General features: G+C 37.2%; 1 pseudogene; it reads right to left on the bottom strand.

Moving 5' to 3' along the window:
* Window positions 1–8,623: 8,623 nt before the first annotated feature.
* Window positions 8,624–18,866, bottom strand: LOC139131222 (sorting and assembly machinery component 50 homolog B-like; annotated as a pseudogene).
* Between the last annotated feature and the right edge of the window lie 814 nt (window positions 18,867–19,680).

Here is a 19,680-nt window from a genome sequence, read left to right as displayed (position 1 = left end):
AACCAAGGAGGCCACATATTGCGGTCCTACTAATTACTGCCCGTGACTGCCCGTAGCTGCCCGAGGACTGCCCGAGAACTGCCCGAGGACTGCCCGAGGACTGCCCGAGGAGCAAGTAGGCCAAATTTCGCCAATTTTAACACTTAGCCAATAGCTTGAACTTATAATATGCCTGGCTAACCAAAAATATCATTGATTTGGCGTTAAACTGATGTTTTCTCCGGCGGTTTTGGAACTCTGAAGACGGCCCGGCTCGAAGGACATCCGCCAGCTTGATAGTGAGATCATACCATTTAGTCCGAGAGGTGGTACAATAACCTCGCCGAGTGCGTACAGCTTGATAGCCTACCACCCCTTGCACTGAATGGTATGATCTTACAATCAAGATGGGGACGTCTTTCTCGTCGAAAGCCCGGCGTCTTTCGGGTTCTAAAGCCGCTAAAGAAAACACTAAATCAATGATATTTTTGGTTAGCCAGGCATATTATAAGTTCAAGCTATTGGCTAGTGTTAAATTGGCAAAATTTGGCCTACTTGCTCCTCGGGCAGTCCTCGGGCAGTTCTCGGCAGTCCTCGGGCAGCTACGGGCAGTCACGGGCAGTAATTAGTAGGACCGCATATTGCAGCTACGTAGTGCGTGAGCTGCAGACAGTTTCAAATTACGTGACCTTGGTTGTTAGGGATCGGCTCTCAGTTACAGAAAACAAATCTGCACTGAAGAGTAACGAAAACGAAACTTGAATCTGCTCTCTTGACGAACACATTTATCAAAATAAAACTTTGAAAGACGGCTGTGCTCAGTGAGTAAACATGTAAACAAAAAGGGTTGCAGATGTACATGTGCGTATGCATTGGCAGATAAACACTAGCAGAGCAGTTGTTTGTGATCTCAGCTTGATAATAAAGAGCAGCAGCCAGCTATGCACATAGTAAATCACACAATCTTATTACTCTTATGCAAAGATTTTAATTTGGATTAGGTTGTGGAAAAATTCCAAATTCAAAGATGTTTTCTAGATGGCCAAATCTACAGAAAAAAAACTAAAGTATTCTCACATTTCTTCTGCGACATTTCAGATTTGGTAATAGTCCTTCATTTTAACAAGAATGTAGTTCATGTTTGAATCTGTTTTTTCCCTCTTTGAATTCACTTCATATGGCCAAACTCTTGCTTTCTGTTCAAATTACTAGTACAGTTATTAGAAATTTAGGGCAAGTAATTTTTCCTGTCGGGCAAGTAAAAATGAAATTCACGTGTCCCACGGTTGGTAAGTTTGAAAATTTTTTTTCGAGGCCTGCAGTATGGGTTGATTTTTTGTGACGTGTACTCACCATATTTTCAAGAATTTATAAATTAGAATGAGTATGTGGCAATGACAAAATGTTGTAGTATACCGATCACAAACTGCCACCAGATTTTTCATAATTGCCACCTGATTTTAAATCCGGTGGCAAACTTTTGCCACAAGAAATAAAAAAGTATTTCTATCCCTGTATATATATATATATATATATATATATATTATATATATATATATATATACCAGTATACTGTAGTTCAGCCTGTGACCATATGATTTAATTAAAAATGATCTGAAATCCCTTGTTTATTTTGTATTCACTACTTAATGGAAACAACACAGAGGTAAGTTTTCTTTCTGTGCACATTTACCTTTGTAGTTAAGTTTTATTTCTATTACATGCATGCTCAGCTTCCGAAGTTAGAAGCGTCATGATGCAAATCTCCATTATGTAGCCTGTATGTACAAATTAGTACATACCGTAGTGCAATAATTTTGTGGAAAGGTAATTTCTTTAGAGTTGTCCGTGTAAGAGTGCAACAGTAGGCACCTTTACTGTGTCAGTTTGGTTCATTTGTTGCTAGTGGTAGCAAATGTTTGGTTGGTCCAGTTGTCTCTCTGTTTCAAAGTGACCAGTATGTACAATGTACTTCTGCATCGGCCTTCAGCTTATGTGTGTTGTACAGTTAACCTTGACCCTATACCACAAAGACTTTCACCCCTATAGCAGACATTGTGCTGGCCCCGTTACAGAGCTATTGTGTAGAGCAAGGCCAGCAAAAAACAACATCAGTGCCATCATAATTGGTGTTGGTCTGCAGACATTGTCAATGCCACTAAAAAAGAACTCTATGTTCAGTTGATATATTTGCTCTGGAGTGCCTTATTTTCAAGCCGTGTTATTTTCTTTATGTGTAAACTATTTAACAACAACTCACAATAAAATATCAGTATAAATCTGATATCCTTGATATTAATATCAATACAGGACCATTAATCATAAAAGCTGACACATAAAAACCATAATTAATCACAATAAACTAGTGCAAAGTGGAAAAGACGCTACACCTGTCCAAAAACAAAATTGCTTCATATGTGTTTATGTGAAAAAATTCCCTCCAGTCTTGCCTCTGCATGAAAATATTAAGTAAAATTAAATCGCAAAACTGAAATCTCACAAAAAAATCAGTTGTTGACAGTCTGATGCATTTGGATCAGAGAACAAAATTCAAGGAATTTAGAGGTGATCTCCCGTAACAATCAGGATATACTTTAGTTGTTCAAGGGACTTGCTTGATAACTCCGCACATCTGACCAGACCAATCTGATTTTGATCATACATTGTTATTGTTTTACGAACATCAATATTAAACTGCCTTCGTTGTTGAATTTAGAGTGTGAAAATCTTAGGAAATATTAAAGATGGCATGATATTCCCTGAAATAAATTCAAATTTGATTCAAGTAATGATTTCAAGAGAGACAATGGCTCCTAATCGTACATTCATTTATGAAGCCTGATTAGTTTTGGTATGGGCTTTTGCTACCGGTAGATGTATCGGTATATGGTAGTCTTTGACAGATGACATGGTAACTGTGATCAACAGATTTACCAGAATGGACAAGTTTTGTGCATTACTGAAATATCAGGGTTATACATTGTTTATAACTACCGGTATTTACCACATTCTTATCTTTATCTACCTACCACATTATTAATGTAGTCTGTACCTCAAAATTGAAAGATTTAAACTTTGTTCAAGCTTTTGTTCTTTTACTAAATGAAGAATAAAAATCGGGTCAGTGTGCAAACTTTGTGGTGGAGAGACAAATACCTAACATTTTCCAACATTTGAAATTCAAAATGGCTGCCATCTGTGTCATCTCTATCAAAAAAATAAAATTTTCGATTTTCAAAACACTAAAATGGTGAAAACTATGCTTACTCCAAGAGTTTTGAAATGAGCCTCACAAGCAGTAGAACAGAAACGTATTGTAAAAATTTAAGTCCAGATATTTGTCCCTGATAGGCTTTCCACCTTAAAGGTATACTGTCACCTGTTCCAATTTTGCCACAGTTACCATGGAAAGAGAAAATCTAACCAATCACAGATTTTAAGCGGGTGGCCGCTTTTTTTAAAAACAGCGCCCTCACATGGGCATTTTGAATACCAAGGAACGCCCTTTTGACCATATACGGGCATATTTAGATTACAGGTGACTGTATACCTTTAAATGGAGTGGTCAAAATTGAGTTGTGAAATAGTAGTCACTGTACTTGAAAAGTACTTTTAGACAAGGCCAAGGTTGTCATTTTTATTTTAAGGTCTACTTGTTGCAATTGTGCTGTATCATTTACCGGTATTGCAAGTATAGTGAGTGAATTTTTCAGGTGCTTCCTTGTGTATTTTCCTTATATGGACATTTCAGTCTGAAATAAAGAACTATTATTATTATAATAGTTCTTGAGCGAGGATATCTTCTACACATTCTGATTTTGTACAGGGCAAATCACCAGGATAATGTTCCTCTGAGGGTACAGATGTTGATTTTGACTGATTTTGTTCAAACCCCGGGCACCAAACGGGGTCTACAGATACTCCCAAGGTCAGCACAGTGATGTTTATGGATACAAAGCAAGGTCATGTCCAATTTGCATGTACAGTAAACATGTATATGTACGCAGCTGCCAACAATGCATATATTGCATTACGGTCAAGGTTGAAGATATGGTTCTCTTGGCCTAGATAATAAAATCTGTGTCATATTTTAGTTTGAGAAGCAAATGTACATGTGAATGACAAGAACAAAGTATTTTTTACTAGTATTTTTCGTGAAATTGTGCTGTATTTTTGTCAGTCCCTTAGACAAGGAAGCAACTGGTACGTTCTGGTATTACTGGCATTGCCAATGTAATGTGTGTGAAGGGATTGTGTGCAAGCTTTTTACACTGATAGAAAACTTTCCATGATACCCCGCTGATGGCCAGGACATCTGTTTTGAGATTGAAAACCAAACAGATGGAACACAAAACTAGGAACTATGCAGTTCTATTATGCTCCCAGCACCATATTTTCATAATTGACGAACAGGGACAAAGTTTTTTTTACTGGTATTTTTCGTGAAATTGTGCTGTATTTGACAAACAGAAACATATCCCTTACGAGAGGGGCCCTTTTCCCCAAGGTAATGGTCAACTGTTTCGGATTTATGCCAATATTCCAAATTTGCAGGCCTCGGGAAAGTGCCACCACTGATGAATATCTCAAGAGTTGCTGTGAATTGATGAAAAAGCTCATTGACATGAATCTGCACTTCATGCCGTATAATCTGCCTTACCTTTGTTCTCGGTATTTGGAACCAAGTGCACCATACATGCACTTATTACAAAGGGTTGTATTAAAATGGGATGAGACAAGGCATAGATTTTAGGGGCTACCAACTTGTACTGTACATATATGTGTACTAGAATCTGCACTGACTGCTTGAAAAGTACAATTGTGTTTTTCTGTGTATAGTTTAACTCTAACTTTTCAGATGGTTGCACAGTTTATTACATCAATAAAAGATTTCATCAGGGTATTATGATTCACTTTTACATAAACTGTATTTCAAGTTAAACTTTTTTAAAACAAAGTATTCTTGTAAGTATGCTTATTTTGTTTGAGGTACACAAAATGTTGATGTATATGAAAAGTTTCATTATAAGTTATGTTTGAAATTTATTTACTTTTATTTCTTGCTGAAATAAGTTTTATCCAAATAGTGTGTACGATAATGCTAGTTTTGATGGTTGAGGAATTTTATTGATGTCACACAACGTAGTTTGTGTGAAATTAATGTTCTATCATGAAAATAGTATCTCAATATACAAACGAAGGTTTTCACAAAGTTTATCATCGTTCAGTTTGCTAAAACCCATTGTTGTTCGTCTGGGTATTATAGCCAGTTTTTTATAGTGAGATAAGCTGTGACATGAATCAAAGTGAACAAAACAGACACAAAGGACTAAACGGCCTGCACGGATTGGTTATGCAATGGTTAGGATCTTACAATCTGCAATGGGTTATCAATAGGATTATGAAAGAATCAAACATTCATATTCTACAGTTGTAAAACTGCCCCACTATATGTATTCTTGTTTACAGTGTTTCAGCTAAGTCAAAGAAATTGGTTGTAAATTAAATCATTGTGACTGTCAGACACTATCACTTTGTAAGCTGAGTTTACTGTGTCATTTCTGTAAAATGTACCATGTACATATTTTCTCTACAGACATTATTAAATTGTCAATGTATCATTGGATGATCCAAGTCCTCCTTGTCAGTTTTAGTGATTTAGTATGACATTAGACTGAAAGATTCCGTCGCGTGCGGGCGCTCCGGCGCACTGCGACCTACGACACTTTACGTAGGTCGCAGTGCGCCGGAGCGCCCGCACGCGACGGAATCTTTCAGTCTAGTATGACATATGTCTTGATGTACAAACCAGGAAGTACTTTTTTTGCACAAAATGGTCAACTTAAATTTGATATAGTCTTTTTTTAATGACATTCGAAACATGTCATCTTCAATGCCAGTGGTCAACTCATTTGACCTTGCAAATACAACAGAATGAGCAAAATTCAAGGAAAGTGTTTCTGAGCATTCCATGTGAAGCATGGCACGGAGCACTCACTGCAACATACTGTTGGCTTCATTTGCATAATTTATTCATAAATTGCAAGGTCAAATATCCATCGACCTTTGGTATGAACATTACATATTTGACAGCTGCTCAAAAATAGATTATGTAACTTTAAATTTCATTTGAATGTGTCAAATGACACGCATTCACTCAGTATGATATTTTTAGCCACTTCCTTCTCAGGTTGATTGAACTTTGATCAGAGAAATACATTTGAGCATGACAGCATTTTTCAGTTATACATGATTTTCACTCCCAATGCTATCAACTGAGCTTACCAGTTTTACTTCATCTTGAATTGTCTTTCAAACGCACACTTGATGTTACACTACTTCTGATTGGGCAGCTCCTAACCCTCCCAACAAAATAATCCAATTTGAACTGTTGTGGAAGCTGTCCCTGGTTTTCAGACTCGCCAGTCTCATTATTGACACATTTTGAAAAATTGTCAATTATTCCTGTTTCCGATGTCTGTATACCAAGAATGTAAAAATCACTTTAAGCTACCATAATAAACGCCTTGAGATGACAAGATTAAAGCATTTGCTCACTTTCATTAAGGAAACAGCCATGCAAATTGTCACTATGGAGACACAAACTACAATTTACCTCCACTTAAAATTCAAAATGGCCGCTGCCCTTGTGTTAACTCTGTGGGGAAAATTAAAGTTTCGATTATCACAAAAACAAGATTTGTCTGATTTGTCTCAAAGTAAGGCTGAAAGAATAGCTTGTTGAAAAATCTCAGGATATTTGAAGATGCCAATCGATATGGCGGTAGACTTAACCTTAACACAGGGATGGCAGTCACTTTGAATTTCAAGTGTCGGTAAGTGTTGAGTAATCTGTTTTTCTTGTACCAAATTTTCTTGTACCAAATTTTGTACCTTGACCCTCCATTTATTTCTCAATTTCAAAAAAGGAATAATTTAAAGCTTCATGGAAAAAAGTTTGGGCAAAATTTAAGTCTTAATTTCGAAGCACAATCTAACATTAAAGAACACATACTTTGACAGAAATTGAATATCTGAAGAAAGCTACTTTAAATTTTACCCTTTCAAGACATTTCAATTGCAGTGTGATGTATTTTGGTTCAGATGATACCTGTACTTTTAGAGCATTTGAAATGATGGACTTTATTCTATATTCTGTAATAAACTTTGTGCGTCACTGAGACAGAATGACTTCGTGTACCAGTATGGTGCCTTGCATCGGATGAAAGTGGTCTGGGTCCTTTGACTGAATTCTGTGACTTCTCACCAAACAAAATCTTTTCTATCGTACAGAAATACAGCTACGGTAAACCCATCCCCATCCCCATTCACATTCGTAGAGGGACTTTGGTTCTGTCTGTTTCAAAAGGCCATCTGTGACATTTTCCAAAATCTTTAGATAAGCAAAGTTGCCTCCAAAGAGGCCATAAAAAATTACTTAGGTTGTCCAGAATGGAACCTGGTGATTTTTGGATTCAAAATGGGTGTAATTCTGTGTTCTAATTAAAGTCTGATAGACTCTGCACTCAATACAGACTATTTATCAAACACAGGCTCAACTCAAAACACACAGAGAAAAAATCAACAGCAACTGAACAGAGTCAGTTTTGACACATGTATGATAACACAAATGAATGTAGTCAGACTTCAAATATCCACAAAGGATCATAACAATCACACCAAAATTGTTTTTGAACTTAAAAGATGTCTTTTATTCCAGTATGACCAACACTAACAGTTCTGTCTTGAGATGTGTTTGCACAGATGCATTCTGGGAAAAATAACAATGTGAAGTACTGGTGTGTACTACTAGTATTTACAGACAGCCAATGACCTCAACACAGCATGACCTTCATCCAATCAAATCGTGGCTTCTAAACAAACTCATAAAAACCAACATTACATAATTTCCTTCAGTACCATGTTTTGGAAATGCCAAATAAAAATTAAAAACAATCTATACATATGCGAACCAAGGGTGTTTACTTTTGATCACAACTAAATATCTATAAATCTAATTTCAGATCATTTGAATTGCAGCTTTATGAATGAAGTTGATATAGATGGATAGCTATATCAGCCAGAACTCATGCATTAAAATGACTTATTTCAGAAATGACATGAATATCACACTGGATTGGCCTCTTTGACCCCTAGGTTTTCTTTGGAATTGGTTCAATCTATTGTTCAAAACAATGGGAATGAACCATAATGGTTTTATGGAAGGGGTGGGACTCTTTATTCTTCAATCCTTGCTGAATCATGTACTACCATTTAGTACACAGAGACACAATTTTATCCTCATTTTACAAATCTTTTATGACTGTTTATATCATAATCTAAATCATACAAAGACCCTCTGATATTGCTTTAGAAACCATTATTTTACAAAATCTCAAAAACACCCAGATGTCAGAGCTGATTATCTTGCACTGAGAGACCTATTGGTACATCACATCAGCCCAAGGTGGTCATGCATGATCTGACATGGTTGAACTGCACAGTATTAACAGAGCATTGGTTCATCTCGTTTCAATACATGCAATAATTCAGGGCTGCAAGGGATTGCTACTGGTGTTCATTTTTCACCCCAAAACCCACACTTCAATCGTAAAACCCAAACATCCAGAAGTACTCGATCGACGGAAGCCAGTGTTACATCGACATCATCTGAAGACCGACTCCGTTGCCATCATGTATCCAGATTAATGTCCTGGTAAGTATCAGGGTATTTCAGAGCATCGGTAAAGTTCAGCTTTGTACTACAAAATCCTCTAGTGCAGCACTGCTAAAGAAAGTTTATACCGACTCCAAACTGAAATCCTTCATTGATCCTGAAAGATAATGATAATAGAGGATGTTAAAAAAGCTCATTTTTTTGTGTATGTCATTGTATAAGTATGTACCACCACATTCTGTTATTTATCACAGGAAGACTGCCAGTATGTTACATGTGATTTATCTTCATAGCAAGCATACAGATCTCAGATTCCTATATTCTAAAGTACACACTAGTGAAGTCTTTCTAATCTCACACTTAAAATCTCACAGTCCACATGTAAAGTGCATGTAACCCCATGTCCCTATGTGTACACTAAGGTCAAAGGTTGTGTACTTACTTGTCTGTGTTTGCTGCCCTCATTGGTATGCAATAGTTTAGTTCTAGTCTGGCTATTTTACCGAGTCTGAAGACAAGGCCGGCTCCGTAGGACCACCTCAGCGTCTCCAGCATTCGGTCCAGATTTGTGTTCCAGGGTTCATCTGCATTAGGAAATAAAAAATCCTCAGTTCAAAACATACAGTGTGGAAATTTGGTAATAATTTCAATATTACCACTACATGTTTGTACTCCTGTAAGCTTTGTCACACACAAACAACCCTTGAAAACAGTTTTCCTCAACACAATTTCAACGTTCCCTAAAAAACACAGATGGGTTGTACAAATTCCGAATTCAACAGGTTGAATTTTGCCAACAATAATAGATAGTGCACCTTTATCAAGCACAGGTTTCATTACAATTGCTCAGCAAGCCAAAAGGCTGATCAATAATTTTCAAACAATGTTTCATCACCATTGAAAACAACTGACCTCTGTTTGGCAACAGCTGGATATCTTGTGATTTTTTGTACAGCATCATAGATTAGAAATAATGCACTCGAGAAAAAGAATACGTTTTTAATATACCACTCACCAAAATTAATAGTCCCTAGGTTACCAGCGTTGACAAAGAAGTGTGTTCTGAAAAGTTCACCAAATCCGCCTTTTCCAGGATTGAACGTAATGGAGTGTAGAGGTGAAGGCGGCAGCCCAGTATGCCTCAGCACCGACGGCATCGCCTGATAGTAACGACCAAACATGTCATGTCAGTTACTTATGTCCCCATGCTTCATGTTGTGTCAGTTTTACACATTACCTGCTCCACTGTGTGGTCGTATACCTGTATGTACATGTACTATCTAACATTTGGTTGCGAAAGGGTTCCATGGATAATGGCTCAGATTGGTTGTGAGACTTTTTTTTTTGCATTCTTGCCGACCAGAAATACAGTGGGATCTGTGAACTTCCAACACCTACACCATGCGATTCATTATGATAAATTCTTCCTTCTTTTTCCCTTTCTTCATTCATTTTGTTTTATTATTCAGTTACTTATAATCATAAATTCATTGAGAAAATACCTCCTTTCTGTCCTTCATTTATGTATAAATTTATTTATCTATTTATTTATATGCATTTGTTTAGATACTTTATTTATTCATTTATCTATTTATTTATTATTTATTATTTATTTATTTATTTATTTATTTATTTATTTATTTATTTATATGCATTTGCTTATTAAGACATTCATTTTATTTATTTTTTCATCTGTTTGTTTGTTTTTTGTTTATTTCTTCACCAGTGATGACTTTTTAATGTACGGACAAGATTGCAGGGTCCATACCTACTACTCTATACAAAGGAAATAACAAAGTAGGTGTCTAACAGAGGCAGGAAAAATTGGGGTAACTCACTCTGGGTATTAATACAGAAATGCTGGACAAACAATGATTGTACGAATTACTGAAGAATTCACAGATGTTCAATAATTTCTAATTCAGTTCATAGAGATTCTGTACATTCCATGGACAACTCACCGTCACTGTGTGGCCCTATTCCCCGGAATGAAAATCCACGGACTGAGTTTGGACCACCCAAGAAGTACCTGTCAAGGATGTTTGATGTGGTGTCTTCTAAGGGTTTCAAGACACCACCTGCTACTGAACAGGAGAGTACCTAGAAGCATAGATGTGTGTATGGTACATGAACATTGGAATCAAAATATGGAATAATTACAAATGGGAAATAACATTGTGTCTTTCACTGCTCATACAAGATGAGTGGTACGCTTTTCGTTTAGTTTTTGGGAGCAATATTGACATTATAAAACATACAGCACAGGAGACTTATTTTTACTGTGAACCACCAAATGTAATATGACAATGAAAAGGTGCATATAGTTTTTCACAGCAAAACCTGCACTTTATGAAACCGACCAAACAGCAAAAAGTGGGTCAACACTCTTCACAGAAAATCTATATTTTTGTAAAACATTCAGCACAGACAATACATGACTTTAAAACCAAAGCATCCATGGTGTTTCAAGTGCAACATGCAAATTATTCCACTTTCAATTTTCAGCATGAACTCTAAACTCAAGCTGGAAAATTTCTCCACCGAGGTAAAGGTTAGGAAAGAAAAAGAAAACAAACTGACTTACCATGTTCCAGAACAGACTCTGGTTGAGTTGAAGTTCAACTTCTTCCTTGATGAATTTGATGTCTCCACCAGTGTAGCCAGCTAACTCCTGGTTTAACTTGAGTAGGTATCCACTCGACGGGAATATGTTCTCATCTCTGGTGTCTCGAACAAGGATGTGCTGAAAGACGTCAAATTATCAAGATGAGTATGGTGTGCAAGATGAAATCTTAGCTGTTCACCCCTAATTCCCTGTAAAAAGGTCCACAATCACTATCAATAACAATGGGTTTGGGCCAAACCATTGTGGTGATGGCGTTAAGAATGTTTGAAAGGTTGTCTGCAAATGCAGAATTGTTAGAAATTCAAATTAATCTTTATTTCTTATAAATATCAAATTGACAGCCCAGCACAGACCAGCCAAGGCAGCCGCTGTCTCTGATACTTAAAATTTTGATTTTGTCCTAGATGCTGGTGATAAAATATGACAATGACATGTGATAATGACAAGCTGTCTGTCCATCAAAGGAACTTTCAGACTGTAAAATTTGTCACTCAAGGGGAGTACATAGAGCGCCCTCTAGTGTTTAGATTCTACTTTCAAGTACTGTTTCATGTTACCTACATCATATCATGTGAAACAGAAAGAATTGGGGAAAATTCTTCCTGCATATGACAGTAATGTACAATGTAGGATGATTTAATTTGTCCATTACCTTTAATGATGACTTGAGCGTGTGTCCTGACTCCTCGCGGACTGCAAATGCTGTTGTCCTTGTGAGACACTGCAGTTCCCTCCACACGCCTTCCCATCTCAGGGACTGCCTCCCAAAGATGCTGGGAAACTGGAACAGAATTAAAGAGACATGGATTTTGAAAGAAGCTGCCCGTTGCAATTTTATTTTTACATGTGATAAGACTCTTTCACAGTGAAAGGAGACTGTGTCAGCATCTCATAGAAATTGACTGACTGATCAAATCCTCTAGAAGGTTGACGCATCAGCCCAACCAGGAAGTGTTTGTAAGCCGACTAGAGCAGTGAGTGAAAGAAGAGATCACGACTTGTGACCAGGGTATTCAGTAAAAGAGTGATTTGGCCGTGAATACAGGTTTTATCCAGCTTTTTATATCCATCAGTCTCCTGTGGCATTATAGTGAATTAACACATGGAAGGACTATCAAATTACATTGTAGATCAAAGGACTTCATGTGAGACTGAATACTGTATCGCAGACTAGCTAGTATTTAGCTATCCAAAATAAAGTGCCATTACTCACAACTTTTGATGATTTTTCACTATTTTTTCTTATGTAAGTCAATTGCAATTTCTTGTTCTACTCCCAAAAGCAAAGCACGTTGAAACACCCACTGTTTATCTTATTATCCATACCACATCTATACATGGAAAATGCACTGTTAGTGTTGACAGTTGAATTCTGAACCGGACGAGAATTCACTTGTCAACAATAAAATTACAGTTCAGAAATGTACAGACTGAGTTGACAAGCTAAACACTGTGCATCTCAACATGCTTTGCGGAGAAGAGCAAGAAACTGTACTTGACATTAAAGACAAAATAAGTATAAATAAAATCATGGAAAATCACAGCTACCGGCCCTGTAAGTCCTTCAAAGTTACTTAAATGATAATTTGATATCGAAAAACTCACAGATAAATAAACGGAAACTCCTCTTCCAATCTCTTTGTAGCCACTCGGAGGAAGGTCTGTCATGACTTTGAACGCTGTGGTCGTAAGGCTGTCCAATCAGAAGAAAGATATAATTATGGCACTCAAAGGGTTAAGCATCGTGGGACGCTAAAGTATTTTACAATATCAGAGGTCACAAGTATAATTGCCGACAGCAAATTATATGTGAACTTGATGGTAGAGTTCTTCATACACTTGACCATAAAATGAAGTAGAATATGAACTATGAAAACAAATCTGAAGGATAAAAGTTTCAAAATTTATTCATTCAAAAGTCTGAGAAATGGTTACCATTTTTGCATATCTCCTCGTATTGGTTTGGTGAAAGCAACATGGAAGCCTGTTGATTTCTTACTTCCATAGGAGTACTCTGCACTTATCTTCTCTGCTCTGCCAAACACATTTGGAAATTTCAGCCCCAGAACCTGTCGATTGTAAAGAATGAGTTGTAATTGTGTGATTGTGCCACCAGTTTGAAAGGGAATAAAATTACCAACTTATGAGACCGTAATTTGGTCAAACCTATTGCATAGAACAACACAGATATACATAAAAATTAATTCAGGAAATGAATGAGGAAAAGTTACTACATGGAAGATGGAGATGTACAATGTACTGTGGGACTTCCCATGCCACTTTTCAAATGTTTTTGCCATGGAAAGGTACATGTGCGTAACAATTGTCCCTGCCATCTCTATCAAACCAAATCACAATGCTTTCATTTCCTGTAAGCTGAAACCTCCCCACAGAACTTCAACAGAGGCTTTTCATACGGAATATGGTACATTCATAGGATGAAACCAACCTATTAAAGACACTCTTTGAAAAAGCAAAATTGTCCCTGGTGGACAAATGTCCTAAAAAGACTAGTACAATTACATTAAGTTTACATTTTCTGCTCCAAGTTTCTGTTTACAATCAAGAGATATCCTGATTAGAGAGGTATTTAGCATGAATGTGTGCATGCTTGTACCCTATTCACATACATTCATGTATACATGAATCTCACAGACCTGCCGATGTTTACAATCATGAGACAGACTAACCATAAGAGTCCGAGCTGTATGTATGTTTATTCTATAACATTCATTACAAGTACAACCCTCTAATTTACTCACCAGACTTCCTTCATTGTTACCAACCAATGTATGAACGCCACCTTTGATTGATTTAGCTTCTTTGACATCAAAAGTCACGTCTAATCCATGTGGGTCTGCCGTTTCTCCTGATTTAACGGAAAGCAAAATGATCATGATTGATTTATTGAACATCCTTCACCATTGCTTTTCTCCATTTGGGTTGCGACATTCCATCAAATCACAAACTATCTCCAATACCACAAAAATCCCTGTTATCTTTTGAAGGTGCTCACACAACATTTGAACATGATGTTTTCAATAACGCCACTTTATCTGTGTTTTTATTCTGCCAGGTAACTAATAACTGCAAAAGCATTAAATTCTCCTGGGGTTCCCTAGTCATGTTATCCGGTTTCTCCATTGGTATGTTGGACATAACCCAACATACCCATCCTCCCCTCCAAGTACATTATGTGGAAACACTCACAATGGAAACAAGAACAATGTGAATAACAGAAAGAAAGCAACGGAAACATTTGAATATAAGATCGGTTAAACCATTTGTCTGATTATCGCTACAGAGGAAATACGTCATATAGCTCTGAGTGACATCCAAGTCCTAAAATGCTCTGCCAAACAGGCATTGAGCACTGTTTTACCCGTGAATATAACAATTATGAAATTTTCCAATGCGGAATGGGATAAAATACATCAAAAGCACTAAATATGATAATTCAATGGTTGCAATCAATGGTAAAACAGAATTACATAAACGCTGGGCATGTCTTACCTTTACTGGTGTCTATTATGATGGCAATACTTTTAAATATCGCTAGTTTGTCCATCTTCTGTCTGGCTTCATTGGACTTCTTGATGACTTCCTGTATACTAGTGGCACTGAGAACATCTTTGACTAAATGTGCTACGAGGTCAGCTTTGGTCTTTTTCAGTCCTGAAATGTGAACATGCTCAACCTTGGCCTGTGGAACGAAAGAAATAAACGTCTGAAGGCACAGAATATCTTTCAAAGTAATTCTCAGTCATTCTATTGCACATAATTTGTTTGGAACTGTTGATGACTTTTCAACTTTTTGTATGGTCTGAAGCTAGAAGACACTGAGGGCGCTGTTCTGTCAACCTTCAGAGCTGAGTAAACTACAGCATTCAATACAAAACTTCATATAAATCATTAAAATTTCAATAATTATTAAATAATTGGCCTCAATAACTTAATGATATACAATATTTTTTTATATACATAACAATATATCTTGGGATTACACACAAAGCAAATAATTTCCTGCACATATTTTCATCATTACATCCAGATTGAGAGCTTGATTGTGGAACGCTGTTGCTGCCTTCCGAGGTTTATTTACTGTATTTGATGAGATGACATCAATATATGGCATTACTAAATCATTCTATTGATGTCACCTAATTATATATCAATGGTACCTTATGATATATTGACACCACTTCATAATATAAAGGCATCACCTAATCATATATTGACACGACCTTATCATATAAAGGCATTACTAAATCATATATTGATGTCACCTAATTATATATTAAGGGCACCTTATGATATATTGATACCACCTTATAATATAAAGGCGTCACCTAATCATATATTGACACGACCTTATCATATAAAGGCATTACTAAATCATATATTGATGTCACCTAATTATATATTAAGGGCACCTTATGATATATTGATACCACCTTATAATATAAAGGCGTCACCTAATCATATATTGACACGACCTAATCATATAAAGGCATTACTAAATCATATATTGATGTCATCTCATCAAATACAGCAAATAAACCTCAGAAGGCAGCAATGGTGTTCCATACTTGATAAGCATCTTTTGCTGATCGTTAAGATGCCAAAATAATCTGTAATGTGCAGAAGTAAAGTATGTTGCCATAATACAGACAATAAAATAATAAGTCCATACTAGTGCACTTACTTTTTCAAGGCAATCCAATACCCCTTAGGTACTTGAATTTGCTTTCAGCATAATTGAGAATGGTTTCAAGCCAATTATCTTACAGCATTCTCCTATCTCAGTCATACAGTAATTGCTAAAACTTCTCAGAGTGACTAACATCAGAAGATTATAGGAAATAGCAAGGATTGACATGAACAAACAAATGACCTGTTGGCATGCAAGTTCACTGACTTGTAGAAATTTCACCCCTTCATTTGCAAATGGTTTGGCCCTATTGATGTGTCTCCAGCAAAGTTGAATCTCCACACAAGGCAATGGGTATGAAAGGGGTAACTCAGGGCATCTGTCTGTGATTGTGGTGACATTTCCTCTTAGTTAAGACGTACAATTTATTTTTCAGTTCAAAGAAATGTTATCTTTTGCAGCTCTTGAGTAAGGACGTTGATAGATACTCTTTAACAGTGAACTCTAACCGCTAAAAGATTCTACTAGGAATTTTAAATAATCAAACTGGCAATTTACAGATCAGTCTAATCTATCATTTTGTCCAGAAAGATAGAAATCTGTGATTGCTTACCTGTTGGTTATCCAGACTAGGACATGTTGCTTCATACCAGGGGGTGGTGGGGGTGGCGGTGGGGCTGATCCCTGCTTAGCAACCATGGCTGGATATGTCTCTGGAGCCTGCAAAACGCAGATTCAGATGATTAATTATGGTGACCAGACTTATTTAACTATAAATTACTTAAGTTTATATCTACAAACATGCATGGGTTTGTTTTGCTGTATTTTGTACACATAATTTGTCATTGGGCGAGTACAACAAACAGAAAAGCTCTGCTGAAAGAGAAGTGTTGGAGAATATTACTGTTAGAATTTCTAACTACGATGTGGTCCAGCACCTACATAAAGCCACAACTCATCTGGGATCTCTCCAGTGTTTTTTGGGTCACAAAGTCTTGGAATATTGAAATGCCAGCAAGAACTAATGCTCAACTAAAATGATTAGTAGTTTTACATTTACAGCTCTCAGAAATGGAAAACACATCTCGCCTCAGTGATGTAGCCTACTTGTGTATGACCAAACAATGGCTTTTTAAAAAATTCAAACACTGTCACCTGGTTGAATAAACAAGACAATATGCATCATCATCAGCTGCCTACATACTATACATTTCATAATGGCATTTCAAAAAGGCAAGGAAGTGATGCAATACATTTTATCAAAAAGTAAAATTATGTTGAAAACAGATATATATCTTAATATAGTGCAGAGAATAACTTCATTTCACTGTTGTTGAAGTAATATGCAGTACTCCAGGTTTGACATCCGTTGGAAAACATCCTCTCTATTCACAATGTGTCTGCTGGTAACTTGTATTGCTCTATTTATGACTTCATCATGAACTTTTTGGCAGAGACTAGCCCATACTTGCCTGGTTTTTCTCAGCAGCATTTACTGGCTGGGTCGGCCAAGGCATTCACCCCAACGTCTACGTGACAGCCCACCACTTAGCAAGACAGTCTACTAAAGCTTATTCCATCAATTTATTCTGTTTAGATATTTATATGAAAACAGGCTTGGAGCAAGTCTAATGTATAAGTATTGTTCACGGAACAAGTAGTAGGTAAAACCATGGATGTAAAAAATAGTACTATAAAATAGTACTAAAAATTCTATTTTTTACATCCATGGTAAAACACAATTTGCAGTCTTTTTTTATTCTGTATGTGAAGTAAGTTGATAGCAGTTTTGAATTCCTGGGTACTTTTTGATACAACTTACACACACACCATAAAGTCATGCACTTTCACACACATTAGCTGATACACACTGTGTAGAAGTGTGCAATAGTTTGAGGCTCCTAAAAATGCAGCAACAACAGCAGGTGCTGCAGTAGACACAGCATAGCAAGTATCACACAGCCAATCCACAGTGCACGTACTATCACTGACTGGGCCCTTACCATTACGCAGAACACTGTGACCTTTGACGCAGCTGAAGTGTAGTGCTCAGAATAATCATATGTAACATGACACACTAAAAACAGTGGACCATATATATCATATAATGTAATTACTTTAAGTTATCGTGCGTGGCAGGGCTTTGTGTTACCAGCGTTATACAGCCTCCCACCAATGGTAACACACAACCCTGCCACGCAGAGCCTTATAACCACAGTCTCCAGTGGGTGGATGGACTGTGCCAAAGTCCCTGTGGGTGGGGAGGGACTGTGTCCTAACCATGGATGTATATACACACGGCCGCACGGGGACTTAAATGAACTCTCTATACTGACAAAAACTTCTCACTTGGTTTGGTGCCTTCATTCTCACTGCAATCATGTATGGGTAGACTGGAGTCCGCGTACAAATTTAGTAAACGTGTACTCAAAAATTGTGCATGGCCAATTGAGATTGCACTAGTGAATTACCTGGATCGGGAGTAGTGTATCTATGAAGCATGCAGGTAAAAAAGTTAGTGAAATATAGAACTATGACTGTGTTAATCGAGAGGCTAGGTCTAGCACAATATGAACGTAAACCATATCCGTGACTGAGAGTACAAGTTTCAACGTACCGGAGAAAATACTGACCGCACCACATGGCCTACGTGACCCAAGGACTGCAGACCCACTCAACACTATTTCAAGTGGAAATGCTTGCAAAACGAATATGAAAGTCTACACTGTTGTTAAATTAGCAGGCTAAAAAAGCTTCTTACCTTGGCGTGTACTGATCCCATGATGTGGTTACTTGTCAGGAAAATGAACTGCACATCTCACGGAATACCAGACAGCTACCGGTGTGTGCACCGTATGTGACCCGCGATGACCCAATTTGGAGAAACTCGAGCTAGCATTAGGTTTGGATTGAGAAGTTATTGCGAGCGGAATCCGCTTCAGCTCAGCCGCACGTAACATATTCCGAACGCTGTTATTGTGAATCTGATTCTGACTTCATTCCCGTCTTCATTTTGACCTCTGATTGAATTCAGGGAGCGTCCAGTCAGTATAGTGGAACGTGCTGGCAAAGTGGAGGGGGCGGGGAGGGGGTATCTGAATTTGAAAAAAAAAAACCTGCGGGTATGCGGGGATTTATGCTTTTACCGTGCAGCAGTCATGGATGGGGGTCACTTGATTTTCCCAAATGTTTACTGTGCTCAAAAGTCTTGTTCTAGTGCAGAAATCTTCCTAGTAAGCTTAACGCCATTCTCGGTTTTTTCATTCCCTAAAAGTAATATAAACCTAGGTCGAGTGCAATTGTTTGTTTCGGCAATTCTGTAAAGAACTGTCTTACCATAGCTTTTGCCAGCGGAGAGGTAGAAGTTCTTGAAACTGAAGTTAAGTAAACCACAAGGGTCAACTAAAGACTTGCATTTATTTTGAAGTTCATTTTACAAAAGATACGTCTCTCTGTTGTTCAGGAAGGAGATACTCAAAATTGTCTTGGAAAATATAAGTTAAAAGTATCCATTACCTTGCTTTTGATTGTCAATTCAGCATTAAAGGTCATTAAAGTCCCACAGGTGCATGGGTAGTTCCGACGACCCCCACCCACAGGCGCTTGGCACATTGCTGGGATAATAATCGTATTTAATATGTAGAATGTCTATATACGACTTGATTATTCAATAAAAGAATCACCGTACGTGATATTAGTGTAGGCCGATAGGCCTACATGTTGACTTGCATTGCAGTTGTACCTATG

This window comes from Ptychodera flava, chromosome 1, assembly GCF_041260155.1.
Source record: "Ptychodera flava strain L36383 chromosome 1, AS_Pfla_20210202, whole genome shotgun sequence".
Classification (NCBI taxonomy): domain Eukaryota; kingdom Metazoa; phylum Hemichordata; class Enteropneusta; family Ptychoderidae; genus Ptychodera; species Ptychodera flava.
Note: the sequence above shows the minus strand (reverse complement) of the source record. Positions and strands in the feature narration are given on the sequence as shown.